At 43.7% G+C, this 19472-nt stretch overlaps 1 protein-coding gene across 6 annotated transcripts in view; it reads left to right on the top strand.

Annotated features, from left to right (window-relative positions):
• TSNARE1 (t-SNARE domain containing 1) overlaps window positions 1-19472 on the top strand; it is a 462499-nt gene that overhangs the window by 446 nt on the left and 442581 nt on the right. For 3 of the 6 annotated variants that reach the window (XM_042036010.1, XM_042036002.1, XM_042036006.1), the window contains exon 2: window positions 14656-14749. The gene's annotated coding sequence lies outside the window, so the exon portion shown is untranslated. Of the gene's footprint in view, window positions 1-11270; window positions 11354-12512; window positions 12693-14655; window positions 14755-19472 lie in introns of those variants that run through there. The other 3 variants (XM_042036005.1, XM_042036004.1, XM_042036003.1) reach the window with 3 other exon arrangements.

Genomic DNA, 19472 nt, shown 5'->3' with positions numbered 1-19472 from the left:
GGCTGGCCTGGCACAGGGGTGTGTGTGTGACACAGGGACAGGGCTGGCCTGGTACAGGGGTGTGTGTGTGACCAGGAGGCAGGGCTGGACTGTCACCGGGGGTATGTGTGTGACATGGGGACAGGGCTAGCACAGGGGGATGTGACGTGGGGACAGGACTGCCGTGGCACAGGGGGCAGTGTGTAATATGGGGACAGAGCTGGGCTGGGGGGGGTGTGTGACATAGGGACAGGGCTGGCACAGGGACTGTGGGTGGAACTTGGGGACTGTGGCTGCTGTTGCACAGCATGGCATGTGTGTAGTGAGTGACAGGGCTGGCCTTGCCCAGGGCTGGGAGCAGGGAGGGATGCACGAGCTGTGAACCACACCTGTGTCCCATGTCACCAGTGACTGGGTGAGGATGGGATGTCCCTGCACCCAGTTTGCCACTGTCCCACAGCTGCTCATGAAGAAACCCTGATTTATCAATTTCCAGCACAATGACAATATTGGGAATTGCTCCTGGGTTGTTACCTGCCAGGTTTTGGCTCAGTTTTAACTCACAGAGGCCATGATGTTGTTTATTTATTATTTTTTACACCTTCCAGGCTCATTCAGGGAGCTTGAGGCAATGGGATGCATTTGGAAGTACAAGGAGAGGAAATAAAACCTCTTTTAAATGTACAAAGCGCCTCTTTCTGCAGTGGTCCTCGGCTGACTGCAGAAACTTTTTTTTTGGTTGCTTTTGTACTTTGAAAAGTGTTTGTGGTTTGAAGCTTTTAATAAAAGCTCCCCTGAGCTGTGGGGTACAATTAACCTCCGGCATCTGGTGCCGGAGTGGACTTTGCTGGGGAAACCTCGTGTTCCCATGGAACTGCTCGGTGTCTTTGTGTGCATATCAAAAAGCAGAGGGTTTGGAAAGCTAAAAGCACGTTTCATTCTGCCACCAGCACACTGAATATGCCCTGCAGAACCCTCTGCTTGCTTGCATTTGAAGTTTTCTGTGACATTTTGGAGCTTGAGGTGCATCCTTCTCTCTGGGAGTGCTGCAGGAACAAGGAAATGTTTGTTTGCAAACCCTCGCGTGGGGTGGCGGCCTCAAGTTTTGCTTTGTGCTTCATTCTGCACAAAGGATTTAAGATTCAGCAGACTGAATCCTAAATTTTTACTAGCTGTGTGTTGTGGAGTGGGAAGGATTGATTAAAATATGAGGGCTTTCCCCCACCCTCTCCTTTTTTTGTTTGGCAATAAGGTTTATACTTTTTCAAGCATTTATCCCTTTTTCCAGGCTGGTTTTTGCCTTTGCAGTGGGGCTGTCAACATACAGGGCCCCATCCTGCCCTGCTGGGCTCTGCTGTGGTCCAGGTGTCCCTGCAGGTGTTTCTGGTCTTTAAATCACCACTGACTCAGGCCAGCTGCTGCCTGACCCCTTGATGCTCTCCTGCTCCACTGTCTTCTCCAGCTGTGATGCCCTTTTCCATCTTATCTCCAGATGGACTCTGGATGTTTTCTGGAGTGTTAATCATAGAATCATTGAATGGTTTGGGTTGGAACAGACCTCAAGATCATCCAGTCCCACACCCCTGCCATGGACACCTTCCACTATCCCAGGTTGCTCCAAGCCCTGTTCAAGCTGGCCTTGGACGCTTCCAGTGCTGGGCCCAGCTTCTCTGGGCAACCTGTGCCAGGGCCTCACCACTCAGTAAAGAATTTCTTCCTAAAATCCAATCTAAATCTACCCTCATTTAGCTTAATGCCATTTCCCCCTTGTCCTATCCCCTTGTCCTGTGCTCTTCTGGAAAATCCCTCTTCATTATGTTGGTGCAAATTCAGGTTTTAAAATCCCTGATGTGTCAGGGCATTGCTGTCTGACCCCTTGTTGCCTTCCTGCTCCACCATCTTCACCAGCTGCAGCATCCTTTTCCCTCTCATCTCATCCTCAGGTTGGTCTCTGGACTTTTTCTGGAGTGTTAAATGTGCTGATTCCCACTTTCCAGTGGTCATCCAAGCAACAAATCACCGTTCTTGCATTCTCCTAGGCCTCCCACCTTGCTGGTTTGCTTTTGTTTATTAATGCAATTAAAAATTAGCCCGACCACTGATGCAGCTTTGATGGACATGGGAGAGGCTGATCAGTGCAGCCACATGTCCTGCTTGGTCCAGGCTTCTGATTCAGATTCCATCCCTGTTTCCCCCTGCTATCGTGTCTAAAGCAAGACTTTACTGTGAGGGTGAGGAGGCCCTGGCACAGGCTGCCCAGAGAAGCTGTGGCTGCCCCATCCCTGAAAATGTTCAAGGCCAGGTTGGATGGGGCTTGGAGCAACCTGGGCTAGTGGGAGGTGTCCCTGCCCATGGCAAGGGGTTGGAACTGGATGATCTTTAAGATCCCTTCTAACCCAAAGTGTTTTGTGATTCTCTAAGTTATTTATTTGAGATTGGCTAAAGAGACTGATAGAACAGAGATTTCAATATTGCAATATTCTATTCCCATCCTGTCTTGTGCAAGCAACCTCATTCATTTTCTCACAACTCTCTTTATTTATTTATTTATTTAAAATATTTTAAACCTCTTATCGTTTACTCCTCATCGTGCAACCCTCTGGTGTGACCAGGCTTCCCAGAAAGCAAGATGCTTGCTCTGGGTCTGGAGAATCTTTACTGGGAGTGGAGGAGAAATAAGTATTCTGTGTCTTAATAAATTTGCACATTGAGATTAAAGCACTTAAAATCTAATTGAAAAGAAAAAAAAAGACGGAAGCTGAGAATGAATGAGTCTGTGCTTCTCTTTCCTTATAAATATATATATGAAATGGTATTTTGAATTGTTGGTTCTTCTGGGATTTCAGGAATATTTAAATAGAAAGTGTGAAAGGGTAAATAATATCAAGATAAAAATAATACTTTTGATTCCCTCCTTGTACCATAAACACATTCTGCTCGATGAAAGTGGAATGAACTGTTGAAAATTTTTAATTTACTTTTGCCATCTTTATTATCCTCCTTCCTGCAGTTCACCTACTTTGTCTAGTCGGGTGAGCTGGGTGGCTCTCACTTGGGTTTTTATGGACCTTCCCAGGGTTGCTGGTGCTTCAGGGGACTGGAAATCTGTGACACCTGAGGGTTTTGGGGGGGCAGGAGGAGCCTCTGACTGTTTTATGTAGGGGTGGAGTCGTCATTGTCAGGGCAAAGGCTGCTTTCACTGGAAAGGATGAGTGTGTCCAGGTTTGATCCCAGTGAGGATGGATGGATGGATGATGGGTGACTGGGTTTTTCCACCCAGGGCATGGTTGGTCATGTGTTCAACCTCTGGTGTCCAGGCTGGGGGATGAACAGATTGAAGGCAGTCCTGGGCAGACAGGCCTGGGGGTGCTGGTGGATGAGAGGCTGGACATGACCCATGTGCACTTGGAGCCCAGAAATCCAAATGTGTCCTGGGCTGCATCCAAAGCAGGGTGGGCAGCAGCTGAGGGGGGATTCTGCCCCTCTGCTCCACTCTGCTGAGACCCACGTGTAGAACTGCATCCAGGTTTGGGGTCCCAGCATAGGAAGGACATGGAGCTCTTGGAGCGAGTCCAGAGGAGGCCACCAAGGTGATTAGAGGGATGGAGCCCCTCTGCTCTGCAGCCAGGCTGGGGGCTGGGAGAGCTGGGATGTTCAGCCTCCAGAGAGAGCATAAAGCCTCTTCCAGTGCCTAAAGGGGCTCCAAGAGAGCTGGAGAGGGACTTTGGACAAGGGCCTGGAGTGAATACAACAGGGGGAATGGCTTCCCACTGACAGAGAGCAGGTTTAGATTCAATATTGGAAAGAATTTCCTTGCTGTGAGGCTGGGGAGGCCCTGGCACAGGTTGCCCAGAAAAGCTGTGGCTGTCCTATCCCTGGAAGTGTTCAAGCCCAGTTTGGACAGGCCATGGAGCAACCTGGGACACTGGAAGGTGTCCCTGCCCATGGATGACACTGGATGATCTTTAAGGTCTCTTCCAGCCCAAGCCATTCCATGATTCCTGACCATTAGAATGTGTGTCCTTCCTATGACATGATCTACTCAGTCTGAATTTAATACAGCTATTTAAGCATGAGCCTAAGTCACAGCTGAAGTAGCAGGGTGTTGCTCCATGATGATGCTTGCAGGGAAAATGCTGCAAAACTTCTTCCTCAGCAGCATCACCAACCTTTCAAAGTGCATTGTGTTTTGCAGAACACTTTTTGCAATGTGCAAATCCAAAATGTGGCCCCAAACTTGCGTTGGTGTTTTTGGCAGCGTCATTGGGCACTGCAAAGCTGGAGGGAAGCTCTGCCCATCATTTGATGTTGAGTGCCCAGAAAGCTTCATGAAATATTTGTGCTCTTTTTCTACTGCCAAAGAGCCAGAAGTATGTATTTTGCTGTCAGAAAGGTTCTTTGTGGTTTTTAATAATACACTGTATTTCCCAAAGAATATGGTCAAGATAAGACTCCTACTCCCTATTTTTTTTCCTGCTTGCCTTGCAAATGGTGGCGTCTAAGATTAAAATAACGCAAGAGTTAAATTAATCTGATTTAACACTTGCAGGGAGGTTTCTATTTAAAACTCTTTTTCTTCGAAGTGTCACTAGTCAGGAAATTCAGTAGGCAGGTGCCATCTCTTTGTTGCAGTGCATGGGCACATCTCTGCAGTGTTTCTGATGATGGAAAAAATAGCATTTAACTAAAATAAAAAAGGGGCAGGATGGATTATCTTATTTTTTTATGTCCATTTTGCGTGTCCATTAGAAAAATAGAGATTGCACTGGTAAACAGTTGCTTTTTAAATATGTCCTGAAGATTGGTATAAAAAATACGAAGAAATGGTGTATCAGCAGGTGTTTTTGGATGTTTTGGTTTTTTTGATGGGGTGCAGAGCTGTTGGGAAAAGCTCTCCCAAGGGCAGTTTAGGTGTCTTGGCAGTTCATCTGCTGGGATGCTCCAAGAATAATCTGGACAATATTTTCCAGCTTCTCCTTTAATGAAGTCAAACTCGGCTGCAATACCTATACTTAGTATTGTTTGTTTTTTGTAAAATTCCTTTTTTTTTTTTGGAAGTAAATACCCATGTTGGGTTAGGTGGTGATTTCTTCACTCTCTCTGTCATCTCTTCCCTAAATAAAAGCAGAAAATAAGTGCAAAATGTTTGATGCTCTTCACTGTGTGGCATTTGTTTTGTTCTTGCTCTCCTGTCCCCCCTGCTGCAAAGCCAGGCATTGCAAAAATATGATTTTTTGAAGTTATAGAGGACTTTATTTGTCCTCCTTCTCCTCTCTGCATACATTTATTGTCATTCTAGTCTTGAATAACTTGGCCATGTATTTTTTTTCCCCTTGTAGGACCCCTCCATCATCTGGTGCATGGAGTAAAGGAGTGCAGGAGACAGCCGTGCTGTAGGATTTTATTCCAGAGCTGTTGCCATAGTTCTTATTTCTGTAAAATAAAACATTTTCTTCTTCCACAAGAGACTTTGATCACACTCATTGCTGAAACCTGTTGCCTTTTTTTTTCCATTTATAATGAATCTTCTTGTGATGCTTCTGCATGGAGGAGGGAGGTGCCTCCTTTATTTTTCTACATGTGAAAAACCAGGCAGATTTGGAGGTGTTACAACCCAAATTTTTGGATTAACCCATTTCTTGGCTGTCTGAGATGCCAGAGACTCAAATATGGTATGAGGGAACTCCCAAACTTGCTATTAATGGCTGCTTTGTACAAAATCCCATACACAGCCAGGAATGCTGTTTCTCATCTTTCTTCCCCCACTTCGAAGTTCCCTTATTTATTTGTGATAGGACAAGGGGGAATGGCTTTAAGCTGAAGGACCTGAGCAACCTGGTCTAGTGGAAGGTGTTCCTGCCCATGGCAGGGGTTTCGAATGAGATTATTTTTAAGGTCCCTTCCAACCCAAACCATTCTGTGATTCCATGATTTACCAACCTGTGACATCTCATGACTGTGATCACAGTCCTCATGCAATGGTGATGCCTGTCCAGTTTGTGTAGCCCAATTTTGGGGTGACTTAGGGGAGAAAAATCCTCATGGGCTGTTTGGGGAAGATTTGGATGATGTCTCACTGGGTCTACAAGTTGTGGAATAGTCACTTCAATTTTAGATTCATTGAATCGTAGAATGGTTTGGTATGGAAGGCACCTTCAGGATCATCTCATTCCAACCCCTTGCCATGGGCAGAGACACCTTCCACCAGACCAGGTTGCTCAGAGCTCCATCCAGCCTGGCCGTGGACACTCCAGGGATGGGAAGTGTTCAGGATCAGAGGGAGCAGTGGTTGCAGCTCACTGGAGGTAGTTGCAATTAGATTGTAGCTGAATTATTAACAAATGCTTTGCAGCATCCCGGGTCCCAGCATGGAGATGTTCACCATGCTCCAAGTTCTTCTAATTTTGGAGATAAAAATGCTGCTGTGCATCTGTTTGGAGATGGGGGAGGTCGATGAGGCTGCAGGTGCAGTGCTGGCTCACTGGGTAGCACCTTGTTTCCTGTAACCCTGTACATGACAGATTTTCTTGTTGGAACCTGCAGATCTTCAGATTTTCCTTTCTGCAAAGTGAATCAAGAGCTAAAACTTAATACAGCTTTTCACAAACAAAACCAATTGATTTGTGATCTCTTGTGACACTATTCGCTTTCTAGACTCTCCTGAGAACCTCCTAATTTCTAAAATACCTGATTTATACAAGTTTAGACATAGTGTTAGATAGCTTGAGATGTAATTTACCTTCCCCAAATGTTTTGATGTGTTCTGTTGTGTGTCTGATAATCCCCAGCTGCTCCCTTACCCGAGTGCCTGTCATTGCTGGGATGACCCTAATATCAGTCCCATCAAATACTCTGCTGCAGGTTGTGGATGCTCAGTGAAAAAACATGAAAAATTAAGCTTACAAATATATGTCTATTATTAAATTAACAAGTAATTTCTGTAATACAGTGCATAAGATGCTATATATAAAATTCACATATATATAATAATACTGGATGTGGTTTTGTTTGCTTTTATGTTCTGTTTTTTTGGCCTTTGTTTTAAAGAATTGAAAGTTTTAGTTTTTTCTCTGCCAAAGGTGCTGTGGGATTGATGTGGGCAGGGTGAGGCCATGGTGAATACTCATAGCTGTGATCAGGGAAGTTTGTCCAACCTCCTGATGCTCCCCATCCTCTTACAGACTATCCCATGCAGATTTTAAAGCTATCCAGAAATGTGGTGATGGTGAAAAGTCATTTTACTAAATCTACTTTTACTAATGATAAATATGGTAAAAAAATCTAAAATAATGGAAGTAGTGGTGCTTAAATTGTGTTGAAGCCACTGCATGTTAGAGGCTTGATTTCTCAGTGTCAAGGACCTTCAGCTTCCATGAACAGCAAGTGCTCTAAGATGGAAATAGGTGGCAAAATGTGGGTGTGGAAGCCTGAGAAATGCTGTCCAAAGTTTTTGACACTTCTATTTTAGAGAACAACTGTGTGCTTTCCAAAGCCCTCCTAAGTTTTGATCATGCACCACAGGGAGGTTTCGTAGCTATGGGTGGTTTTTCTAAAAATGTAATGGGTTCTGTCCTAGCCAAGTGCCCAAACCAGCCCCTTGGAGAGGCGTCTTAGCAAGTGGTGAAAACAGGATTGCCATATTTGTGTAAAACAGGGCACCTTTGAATTTGGAAAAGCAAACTGAGAATCTCACTGCAGATATTTTCCTGTTGATCATCTTCAGAGCTGAATCAGATGGGTTTCCTAGGATTCTAGAATGCTTTGGGTTGGAAGGGACCTACTTCCAACCCCCTGCCACGGGCAAGGACACCTTCCACTGTCCCAGGTTGCTCCAAACCCCACCCAACCCAGCCTTGAACACTTCCAGGGATGGTACATCCACAACTTCTCTGGTTTCGTCTCCTTTGTCCCAAACATAGGGCAATCATGAGACTGGAATTCTGGTTGGTTGGGGTTTTTTTTTTTTCCCCATTATGACAGTACTGGCAAATTAATTGTCAAGATCCTCTTCCCTGTGCATGGAAATCAGGGTCTGCTTTTTTATTTTCTTTTTTCTGTTTCTATTTTCTGTTTTTGCACATTATTCACATGTTCCTTTGTTTCCTTTCATATATGCAGATGTCCCACAGGCTCTGAGGTCTTCAGGCTTGCTCTTTTCTCTTTGGCCAGTTCCTTTCCTACTGTGCTGTGCTTGCCATCCTTTTTAAAATTAATTAGAATTTAAGTATAATCTCATACTTAGAAACAGGGTCGTGCATCGTAGTCCTGTTTATGAGGCATTTGAGCACAGAATATAAAGAGTGTGTGCAGAAAATAGTCTGGAGGTCCTGCTGTCCCCAGGGGCACTCACTGCCTCACTGCCTGTACTTCCTGAATTTGATCATCTCTTTTCCTTTGCTTCCTGGTGAGACCAAAAAGAGTTTTTGAGTTTTCCTTGAGTGGCTGCTTTGTGGGCTTGAAATGCTGCTGGCTCCTTCAGTCCCATTGGGCTGTAAGATCCTAGATCCTTCTGCTGGGAGGGCTTGGCCTTTCCTTCTTTTCTTCACAGCAGAAAGGAAATTGATTTTCAAAATTTGTGGTTCTTCCTGGGTTGGGGCAATAATCCAATTCCTTGGAAGAAAGTGGTGGCCTGCAGGGTAAGGGGATGAGTGGTCTCCACTGGTCATTTACATGCAGGTCATAGAAGGGTTTGGGTTGGAAGGGACCTTCAAGACCATCTTGTTCCAATCTCCCTGCCATGGGCAGGGACACCTTCCACTCGACCAAACTCCATCCAATCTGGCCTGGAACAGTTCCAGGCAGATGAGTCCTTTGGCTGCTTCCCTCTGCAATGACTTTGGTGTAGGGAGATTTATGCACTTGATGTCCTCCTTGCTCCTTTCCCACGCCCCAGAGGAGCAGATGGTTGTCATGAGTGGATGTCATCTCGATGGACATTATCTCAAAGCCTACCAACATCATGATAAAACCCTTGTCATTGGCTGAAGCAATGTCTTCTGGTGGTTCTCCACCCTCTGTTTCCATTAACTCACCATCCTGGGCAGACTGAGCCTGGTTATTTTGCCTGGCTGGCTGCAAACCACTTTGCAAAGTCGCTTTCCTGAGCAGACCAGGGTGACCTTGCACTCGCTGGTTTGGTAGCTGGGCTCCAATGCCGACTCCCTGCGTGGCATCTCATAAATAGCTCCGGTTTTCCGTTTCATTTCCCAGACCTGTTTACACCTTGCCAGAAATAATTACAACCTCTGAGCCTGGGGTTTACTGGGTGAGGGGGAGGAGAGCAAGGAGAAAAACCTGCAATCCATGTTTTTTCGTGCGCTGTCATCAACATGGTGCTGCCAGCGGGATCAGGATCTCCCTTCTGGGGCATGAATCAGGCTGTGCTCACGTCCGCCCGGCATCGCTCCTGTTCTGTGCTTGAGAATTCTTTCCCTTCCTCTGTTCAGCATCATCTTAAATTCATATCCCAGGTGGTGCCTCCCTCACCTGCTTTATTACCTCTTAATGTGTTTTCCCAATAATGTCTTGCACATGGATAAACTTCTCCAGCTTCCCTCGTAAAGCCGGCTCTTTCTGCGCTCTTCCTCCTCCGGCGCATGTGCATTTTTCCTCCATCCATGCAGAGCTACTTTTCTCCTTCTTGCCATGTTTCTTTGAGCACCTTGGAGCCTGCGTGTTCTCCTGGAGAGGCGGGTGGATGCCATCACTGCCGGTTTTGCATCCAAGCCGGCGCTCGCTGTGGTCATGTGTGGAGCCGGTGGGGAAGGCTGGAATATTTTTAGCCTGCACTTCTGTGAGCTGCTCAGGGGGCCGCCCACAGCCCAGTATTAAAATAATAGCGGGGACATTGGGTAAGCTCTGCAGCAAAATGTTGATATGCAAATTGCCATCTTAAGAGCAAACCTCAAGGCGATTTTTGGCAGTGCATGCAAGTCTCCGGAGCGGTGTGTTTTGAATAAAGATTACAGCAAAGGGATTTCGCCTGGAGGCCACGCTAGTCTCATTTATTCTGAAGCTTAGCAGAGCTGGTAATTCAGTGTTGGAAGCCAACAGGGTGAAACGTATGCACCTTTAAAAAGGCATTAGATTAGCATTGGCGAAACGAAATGTCACGTCACCTCTGTAACTGAAATTTCCAGGCTTGCAGAATAAATTTGGTTGGGTTTCATTTGCGAGTAGTTCCTGGGCGCTGTCCAAGGAAGAGGTGGCTCTGATAGCAGCAGAGTTGGTTTGGGAGGTTTCAAGGCATTACCTGATCATAAATGAGCTTGTGCCAGCTGATTCCATGCTACTTTGACTTTTCTTTTCAACGGTGATGGACAGCTTGGCTGTTGGAAACCTTGCAGTAAGAAATCAGATCACATATGAATTCCTTATTTTGTTGGGTTTTTTTGTTATTTTCTTGGTTATTAAGGTGGCACTGCTGGGAAGGAAACAGCAGTAAATTCACAGAATATTAGAACAGTTTGTGTTGGAAGGGACCTGAAAGATGATCTCGTTCTGACCCTCTGCAATGGGCAAGGACACCTTCCAGTAGACCAGGTTGCTCCAAGCCCTGTCCAGCCTGGCCTTGGACACTTCCAGGGATGGGGCAGCCACATTACCATTTATAATATCATGTCAAGCTTCCCATCCACCTATATCTGCAAGTCTTTCCTCTCCTCAGGGCTTTTCTCAATGAAGGATTTGAATTCTTTCATTTATTCCAGTTTTTGAGGAGCAAGAACGAATCTGTAGGTGTTTTCATTATTCTTTGTGTCCTTCACCCATCAATGCCTGGGCACTGATGGGTGAAGGAAAAGTTCATATCACAACAAATATGTTGCTCTAGAATTGGAAACTGGCAGTAAATGAAATAACTTGTGAGTTTTGGGGTTTGCTTGGGGTCTTTTTATTTGCTTGGGCTTTTTTAATTCTTGAAGATTGTTACAAATCCATCCCTTTTAGAAGCTGGAGAGGGATGATTTTGAGTGAGAATAAAAGTAGTTGGTAGCTAATTTTTCTCTCTTTGAATGAAGCATGGAAGAACCAGGTGGCTTAGTCTTTGTGGGAACACATTTGACTTTGATACAAGTTTGTGTTGATCAGATCTTAGTTCACTTGTATCCTTTTACTTTAATTATACGTTCCAACACCATGAGACTTTTAAATATCAGATTTTGAGAATGTTCTCTGCCAAAACTGCACGCCTTAAGTGCAGATCCTGTTGGCAGGCATCTCAGGAGCTGCTGACTTCCTTCTTTTGTAACCCCGTCCTCTCTTGCCGAGTTTTTTTCTCCTTAAAATTCAAACGTCGTTTGATAAAACAGCAAAGCTCACGGGTGTGTAGCCCTGTGAAGATCACTGTGTCCTGCTTTCATCCCAACAGAGCCAAGTGAGTACAAGAAAAACATATTTCAAGTTTGGTTCAGGCACATCTTGGATTTTCCTTGTGTCTGTCCTTTGGTACATCCTGCTTCTCCCAGGCCTTAAACGCAAGATGCTGGTTTAGTCTTCTCATGCTGCCTTGTGCCTTGCTGAGGTATTGATTCTTCCCTCCAAGGTCATGAAACTCTGCTCCTGACTATGAAATGCTCCAAGTCTCCACCTCTTGATTCTTCTTCCTTCTTGGTGATTTAATTTGTAGGAACGTTCTTAATCTTCCCCAAAGTTTGTTTTTTAGTGGTGTATCTTCAGGGAATATCACAGCTGACTGTCATGCCAGTGTTTTTGTCTTTCCAGATTGTGTTTCCTGAAATTTCCCATCAAATCTGTGTTCAACTCCTTCTGCGTTCAATCTCCTATTTTAAAGTCTTTATTGCAGGAATTATCTCTTTGCTCTGTATTTATACAACATTTCATGTAATGCAGATGTGATTCCAAAGTGGTGCCTTTGATAACACCTTTAAAATTGTTGTTTTGGTAGTTAACAATCTTGAGAATGCTGTCATTTTATATAAATATTTATATATATATATATATATATATATATATATATAGAGGCCAGAGACAAAAATTAAGACATTGTAGATGTTGATACTTAAAAATCAAATACAAATAATAAAAATGTTTTTCTGGCCCTACCTTGGTTCCTTTGGTGGTTATGACATCAGCTGCTTTCTGTGGGGCAACTGAAATGCTGAACTCTGATCTCAGCAGATAAGAAATATTTTTGTAAAGCTGTGCATTTAGACTAATTCTGTCTGCTGTAGAATGTGCTGAGGATTTGTGATCCTCAGCAAGCACTTGACAGATCTTAACTAGTTCTGCTCTGTCTTGTCAATCAAAATTAAACACCCACCTCACTCCTTCCTACTTTCTCTCTCTTCCAGCCTTTTTATTTAGGTTGGTCATTAAAATTGCTCATAACCATAGAAATGAGGAAAACCCGCCCTTACTTTCCAGAGCCTTAGTGTGATATTCCTGCACTCACATCATGTGAGTTACATACACGATGGCTTAAAAAAAACCCCCAAAAACCTGCAGGTGGGCGGAGTTGTCATTAATTCCTCCCTATACTGGAGTCGTCCCTGTGGATGCCAACCAAGGATCATGTCCCTCTTGCATTCGTGTATGGAGAATGCAAGAAGGACACAAAGGAGAGGCCTTGCTACGGAGAAACCATCAGAAAAAGACTGAATGGGAGAAGAAGACAGATCCATTCGCAGGATGGAACTGGTGGGAGGATGAGATAAGGAGAAGATGGGTGGGCAAGAAGTCTCATGTGCAACGTGGTGTGTTTTTGATCATTTCAATATTGGTTTTCATCCTCCTAGGGCTGCCTTGGGTGCTTTGGGAGATGGGCATAATGATATTTCTGGGAAGTTGGACCACCAGGTTTCTCTGCTTAAGGACCCAAATCCCCACTTGGCAGGATGGGGTGTGCCATGACTTAGCTTGTTCTGAAAAATTGAACTGACCACTGGTTTTTTTTTTTTTTTGCTTGTACAGGCAGTTAAAAAATGCTTATCCCTAGGCTACATGAGAGTGATAAAAACTCCTACCTTAGTAGCCATGAGCATCTTGAGATTTCAGAGCTGGACTGTGTGTGCTGGACAAATAATTCTGTTTTCATTTGCCTCGATTTGAGACAAAATTTGTCATTTCCCTCCCCACCTTAAATTGCAATAAATCATATGTAGGAATGTCTCCAGGACAAAGATGTGGATTGTTCCTGAATTAGTTGCATGTAAAAGTTTCACCACTCTTTTATATGAAGGCTTGTCTCTTGGGAAGAGGAATTTTGACCTTTGGACAGAGAAATAACAGGAAGAAGTGTTGTGTGATGTGGCATGACAAGGTGTTGCTGAGCAACATCTTAAAATTTAAAGGTCTTACTTATTTACCCTGCCTTTGAAAGCTGGTTCTGGGAACTGTACTTAAAGGCTCTTAATCATTACTTTTGCCCATGTTTTGGGTCTTCTGCTGTTGGCTTTTGAGGGTGTTGAAGTCGATTGTGTAATCAAAGAGGAGGAAAGGGTAATTGGGTGGTTTTTCTAAGGGTAGAAAAACTCAGGGCACGAGCTCCTTTGGCATCCTTTGCTCCTCTCTTCAGCTCCAGTGTCATCCCATGTGATTTGACTTTCTCTACCATCCCATCATAAGGAGGGATTAGAAAGCTTTGATGGTTAGTCTGGAAGGTTGTGTCTTGTGTGATGATGCTCCTCCTGCTTAAAACAGGCCCACAATATCAGCATTCTGATTAGAACACTTCCTTTGAGGAATAATTACTGTAAAAAGTGTAATATTTCTATTTCCTTACTTTGCACAGTGTGTAAGTGCCTCTACCTGAGTTTCCTAAACCATTCTTTTTCTTATTTGCTCTTTTATTTTTTTATTAAAGCATAGTAAACTGCATTAAAAGTGTCTTAAATTCCTTCTGAAATATTAATTTCCAAATTTGGACCAAAAAAAAGAGATCAGTTGTGAAAGCGTGTGTGTGGGAAATTAGTTTATGATGTCATTACAGTCTCCAGAGTTGTCTGAGTCATTGAATCCTTATGGATGGCTGTTCCTGATGAGATGAAGTGGCCTCAAGTTGCATCAGGAGAGGTTTGGATTGGATATAAGAAAAATTTCCTCACTGAAAGGGTGGTGAAGCATTGGAACAGAGTGCCTGGGAAAGTGGTGGAATCACCATCCCTGAAATTATTCAAAAGTCCAGTGCTGGGTCCACTTGGTTGTCTCAGTTGTGTGGTTCTCTCTCAGTAATCTCTTTAGTTGCACGGGCTTTCTTTTTGCAGGAGATGTAGTAAAAATGTAGTAAAAATGTACTAAAACCAGATCCAGTTTAACTGGCTGATACTGACTATAAAATAGGACATCACTAAGCAGGGGAAATGACAATGATGTGAAATCACAAACTGCAGAAAATGAAAATTACTTGCTGTGCTTCACTAGGCATCCCCTAATGTTTGCACCCTGAAATTAAAGGGAATAAGTGTTCTTTTGTTTCCTTTTTTGTGTGTATGTTCCATTGTCAACACACATTGTGTAGGCCAAAAGCAAAGCTTGCCTAATAGATGGATATGTTTAACAAATTCACAGGGTGTGAAAACTCCCAGTTGAATCTAAAGATATGGCTAAAACCTCAGTCTTGGGAATCCCTGAGCTTCAGACTGAGGGAAACAGAGCAGATAAAAGCCTGTTTGTGCTTTTCACATCTGATTTGTTTTTTTTTTTCTTTTATCTGAACAGGAACAATACTGCTGAGCTGGGCCTTGGGTCCACTGGGTTATTGCTACTAAGTTCCCAACAAGCGGCTCCACAACACAGCGGAATAAAATTGTGGGTGAGGTAATTTTTGCTGTTTTCTTTCCTTGATAATCCTTCTCATTTCAGTTTTTTTTTTGTCTTTGATTTTGGTTAGTTTTCTCCATATCCTTTCAGCTCATCGGAGGTGATGCATGTTGTAGATGCAGGCTCTGGAGTGGGGGTGTAAGAATGTTGTGGGCTTCGTTCTTGCAGATGTTCACCTCTGGATGCCATCTTCTGCTCTTGCAGTGGTTTCCTTGTTTTAACTGGTTAATATTGGGTGATCTCCATCCAAATTCTCCCCCTGACATCTGATCTTGGCTGGTCATTAAGCTCTGGGATGTCCCCTGCTCATGGTACGTTGACTTTGAGTTGGGCTTTCTGGCCAAAGCCAGAGTTGCTGGGAGTTCTTTGCTAGGAACAGATGGTCAGTGAAAGTTCCATTTTTCAAGGTGTAACAGACTGTGTCTGGGAAACCTATGGAGTTCTTTAAAAGCAATAACAGTTTTCTTAAACTGCATCTGTTTTTCCCACCTGGAATATCGTTAACGGTAATTTGTATCATGGCTGGAATAGTTGCTTTATGGACTCCAGCTTAATAGGAGGAAATAAGTCTTTTCTTGGGTGTTTTTGGTTTAGTGTCTGTTTTTTTCTTGTTAGAATGCTATTATGGAATTAGTAAAATGGATAGGTTTTATATATTTATCTGAATTGATCAGCTATCTTGCAAGAAGAAGTTGAAGCTATTGAAGTAATTTGAAACGAGTCCTAAAAATGTTCTCTAAATTTTTAAATATTTTTAATTTCTCTACCTCCGTTTTCCGTAGCACTTGGAGCATTGGCATCCTCCAGCCCCGATTCGTACACAGAGCTAAAGAGATTGTAACGTTCAGTAAATAATATGCATAAATTGTGCCTATTAACGTTCTGAGTAATTACCAACAACAGAGTAAATACAAGGTTAATGAGATTAATGGGGCAGAGGAATGAAAGCTCTGAGTGCCCCTCCCCATGGCCCTGGAGCCCGGGGTGGCCCCGTTTCTGTTGACGAGCCCAGCATGGCTGGAGCTGCAGCAGTGATTTTGCTGCTGTTCCCCATACAGAGCCTAATGAGTTCCTACTGCTGGCATTTTGCTTTAAATGCTGTATAATATTATTAAATCCCACTCCTTGCAAGGTGTTTTTTAATAGTCTTTATTTATGGCTTTTTCCCCTGTTTGTTTCTGGTTCTGGGGCTCAGTGATAAGGTGCCTGATTGGCCCTAGTCCTCTGACATCTTCTCCCAGACATCTGGTACCCTCCTGGATGTCTCCTCAAGGCCACCAGAGGAACTGGCCAAAGTCTTTTTGTGTTACTGTCAGAATATTGTACGCAAAAGTACATTGAGATTAACCCTTATTTTCTTATCCTAAGCTCCATCTTGACTTGATCTCATTTGTCCTTTGCCTTTTTCCTCTAAGAGTTCTTCATTACATGCTCTCCATTAAGTCTTGCAGGGACAGAAATTCCAATTTCCAAGCAAAACATGATTATTTTTGTACTCTAGTATCTCTCAAGCCCTCTCTTTTTTCAGTGCATTTTCTGCTCTCTGTCCATCATCCTCCAGGATCCTGTGGCAGTCTTCAATGTTTTATCAATGTCAGTACCCCAGAATTGTTTATTTGAGTTTTCTCCACCCAAAACTGCATCTGCATGGTTCCCTCAAAGCTCTGGGCACCAACTCCCCTTGCTGGTCACTTCACAAACTGCAACCTATTTTTTTTCCTATTTTAGATGAAAATGCCTTACCCAGAAACCTATTTCGTTTACTCAAGATAAATGTTGTACTTATGACTCTGGTTTTTCTTGTTCCAGCAGTTCTGATTAAACCATGAACCTTCAATGTAAGCAATTCAGGTAGAATACTGGGCACTGCACATTGCCTAGATGAATTATTCACCTCTTAGCTTTTGTTTTCATTTCTTGGGTGTTTGGTTTTCTTTTTCGTGTGTTTTTTTAAAATGTATTTTATTATTGCAAGATATTTTGCTCCTATTTCAATTGTGTAGAGCAATGATTTCTCTCTCCTCTCAGTTCTTTTGTATTTTGGTGTGAGGTTGATTGGTTAAGGGACCAGGAACACAAGTAGTGTTCTCCACTACCATTCCAGTTGCAGGGAATGATGAGGGAGAACAGGGAAGATCCATTTGATTAACACCTGCCTCTGAACCTGCAGCAGGAGATCCTTGCAGCAGCAAAGGCACCACGATTACTGATGTGTTAGAAACCATGGAAGTGCCTGAGAATGGCCATGTAGGAATTAGGGCTTCTTCCCCAAAAAAGGTGGTGGGAGCAATAGCCCAGCTGAAGTGCATCTGCACCAGTGCCCACGGCATGGGCGACAGACAGGAGAAGCTGGAAGCCACTCTGCAGCTGGAAAAATATGGCACAGTTGTTGTGAGGGAAATGTGGTGGGATGACTCCCACAGCTGGAGGGACAGGGACAATGAAGTCCCCATAATCCAAGGGGAAATGGTTAGTGACCTGCTGTGCCACCTAGGCCAGCACAAGTCTTTGGGGCCAGATGGGGTCATAGAATCATAGAATAGCTTGGGTTGGGAGGGATCTTAAAGATCATCCGATTCCAATTCCCCTGTCATGGGCAGGGACACCTCCCACTAGATCATGTTGCTCCAAGCCCCGTCCTGACCTTGAACGTTTCCAGGGATGGAGCAGCCACAGCTTCTCTGAGCAACCTGTGCCAATGTTTCTCCACCCTCATTTAAGAAAAAAAAATTCCTTAGAAACTAAAATGATGGGGTTTTCTTATGGAACCAGTTCTTCCCCTGTGGTGTGAAGACATGATAAAAGGGCATTCTGAGGGAGAAGAAAGTAGGTCTTGAGTTTTTTTTGGTGGGGTGATCTCTCCCCCGTTTTCCCCGCTCCCCATTCCAGCTGGTAACTGGGAGAGCAGTTGGTCTGAGTGTTGTCTCTCCATGCCGAGGCTGTGGCCAGGAGTCCCATTGCTGGTCAGCCTGTGGGGAAGTTGTGCTGGTGCTTCCAGATGTTGCAATGCAGCTGGACAGAGAGGTTGCTGAGCTCCAGGACAGCGAGACCTCCATCAGGCGAGGAACGTGTTAAACCGTAACGTGTTCAATGCTCATAGTTTCATTTGGGTATTTTTGCAAATAGAAAAGTGATGGAAACAGCAAATGTGTGTGTGAGCGCAAGGGAGGGACTCTCACATATTCCTGTGCGAGGGCAGGAGAAACGACTCAGCTTGCTGCAGCTTGTTACTAATATTTGTGTCTGAGTGCTTAAAATTTCACAAGAGATATTAAGACTTGAGAAATCTATTTTGTTGCCTTGTAAGTGTATGATTAAACCTTCATCATTTTCTTCTTTTTCACTGTGGGAATCTTTAAGTCATTATGCTTGTTTTTTTCAGGCATCATATTGAAAGCAAAGAGTGGTGTCGTTATTTATTTATTTTTTGGAACATGCTCCTCCCTGCCTGTTTTATGCAAAAGCACTTTAATTGATCTTGCAGACGGTTGAGAAGAGGACAAAGAAGAAAATATTTAATGCAGCATATAATTCTTTCTGGTTTTGCCTCAAAATAAAAAGACACTTTGCAAGGATTTATGTATCTAAACACGTTTTATGTAGATAGCACAGCACGTTTTATCTGCCTACTGCAGCAGGCTGATGCAAAGAAATGCCTTGATCAATGGTATGAACTGGTTCAGGGTAACTCCCAAACGGTTCCACTGGTGAGCACATTGCCAGTTTCTTGCCACCTTGATTACAATTGTTGTGTATTTTTATGTTTGTGATTTTTTGGACTATTTTAATTTAATCTACTTGAACGTCCATTCCTTGCTGTGCTGTGCTGAAGCACAGTAACATCCCATTCAACCAGGAGTCTTTCCTGTGCATTTTGCAGCTTCAGGATGCTTTGGATGAGGTGAGAGGACTGTGGCTTGTCTTTAATTCTCCTACTGCATCCAGAGTTTAGTCAAGCCTGGCAGTTGAACACAGATTGCCTGAACTGCAAAGCATCACTTCAGTGTCAACACCTCCCTTCTGTCTATTTAAGGTAAAACAACTGCGGGGATTTGATGCTGTTGTTCATTTTCATTCAAGGTTTGAGGTCTGAACATCTTCAATGCTGGTGGAATCAGGAATATTTATGGGCTGGAGTCACCTTGCTTTGGCTCTGTTGTTGTCTAAGGTCAAATTAAATAGTGTGTGTCAGGTCCTGTTCCATGTTTGTGATTTGTTGTGGCTGAGATGTGGAATACACACGAGTAAATGCACGCTTCCATGGTTTGCTCCTTCAATACTAAAGATTTCTGGGGATATCTGGACATGGCCTGCAAGAGTCAGCTGAGAGACTGCCTGAAAGCTCTCCCAAAAATAGAGAGCTTTGGGAAGCCCTCTGTAGCCTGGGAAGACAGGAAATGTGGACCATGGGGTTGTTGTCACCTTCCTGTGCTGGAGATTTCACCTTCCTGTGCTGGAGATTTGGTGAATTTAATTGAGTTACAAATACTTGGAAGTTGTGTCAATGTCTCGAATGTCTCCAGCAAGTGAAAATCCCTTATTGAAATAGGTTTTTGATAGTTTGGAGGTTTTCAGCTGCATTCATTTGAAATATGCCTTGTGCCATGACTTAAGAGTGCATTTTCAATATATTTTTGGGTCTCTTTTATTTAATATTGAGCTTGAGAAAGAACAGCCCCTGTCAGCCGCCCTCCCTCCAAAAAGAAGGATGAGTA

The sequence above is a fragment of the Corvus kubaryi genome, unplaced genomic scaffold, assembly GCF_017639235.1.
Source record: "Corvus kubaryi isolate FWS band 111438036 unplaced genomic scaffold, C.kubaryi_AGA036_p1.0 37385, whole genome shotgun sequence".
NCBI classification, from domain to species: Eukaryota; Metazoa; Chordata; class Aves; order Passeriformes; family Corvidae; genus Corvus; species Corvus kubaryi.
Note: the sequence above shows the minus strand (reverse complement) of the source record. Positions and strands in the feature narration are given on the sequence as shown.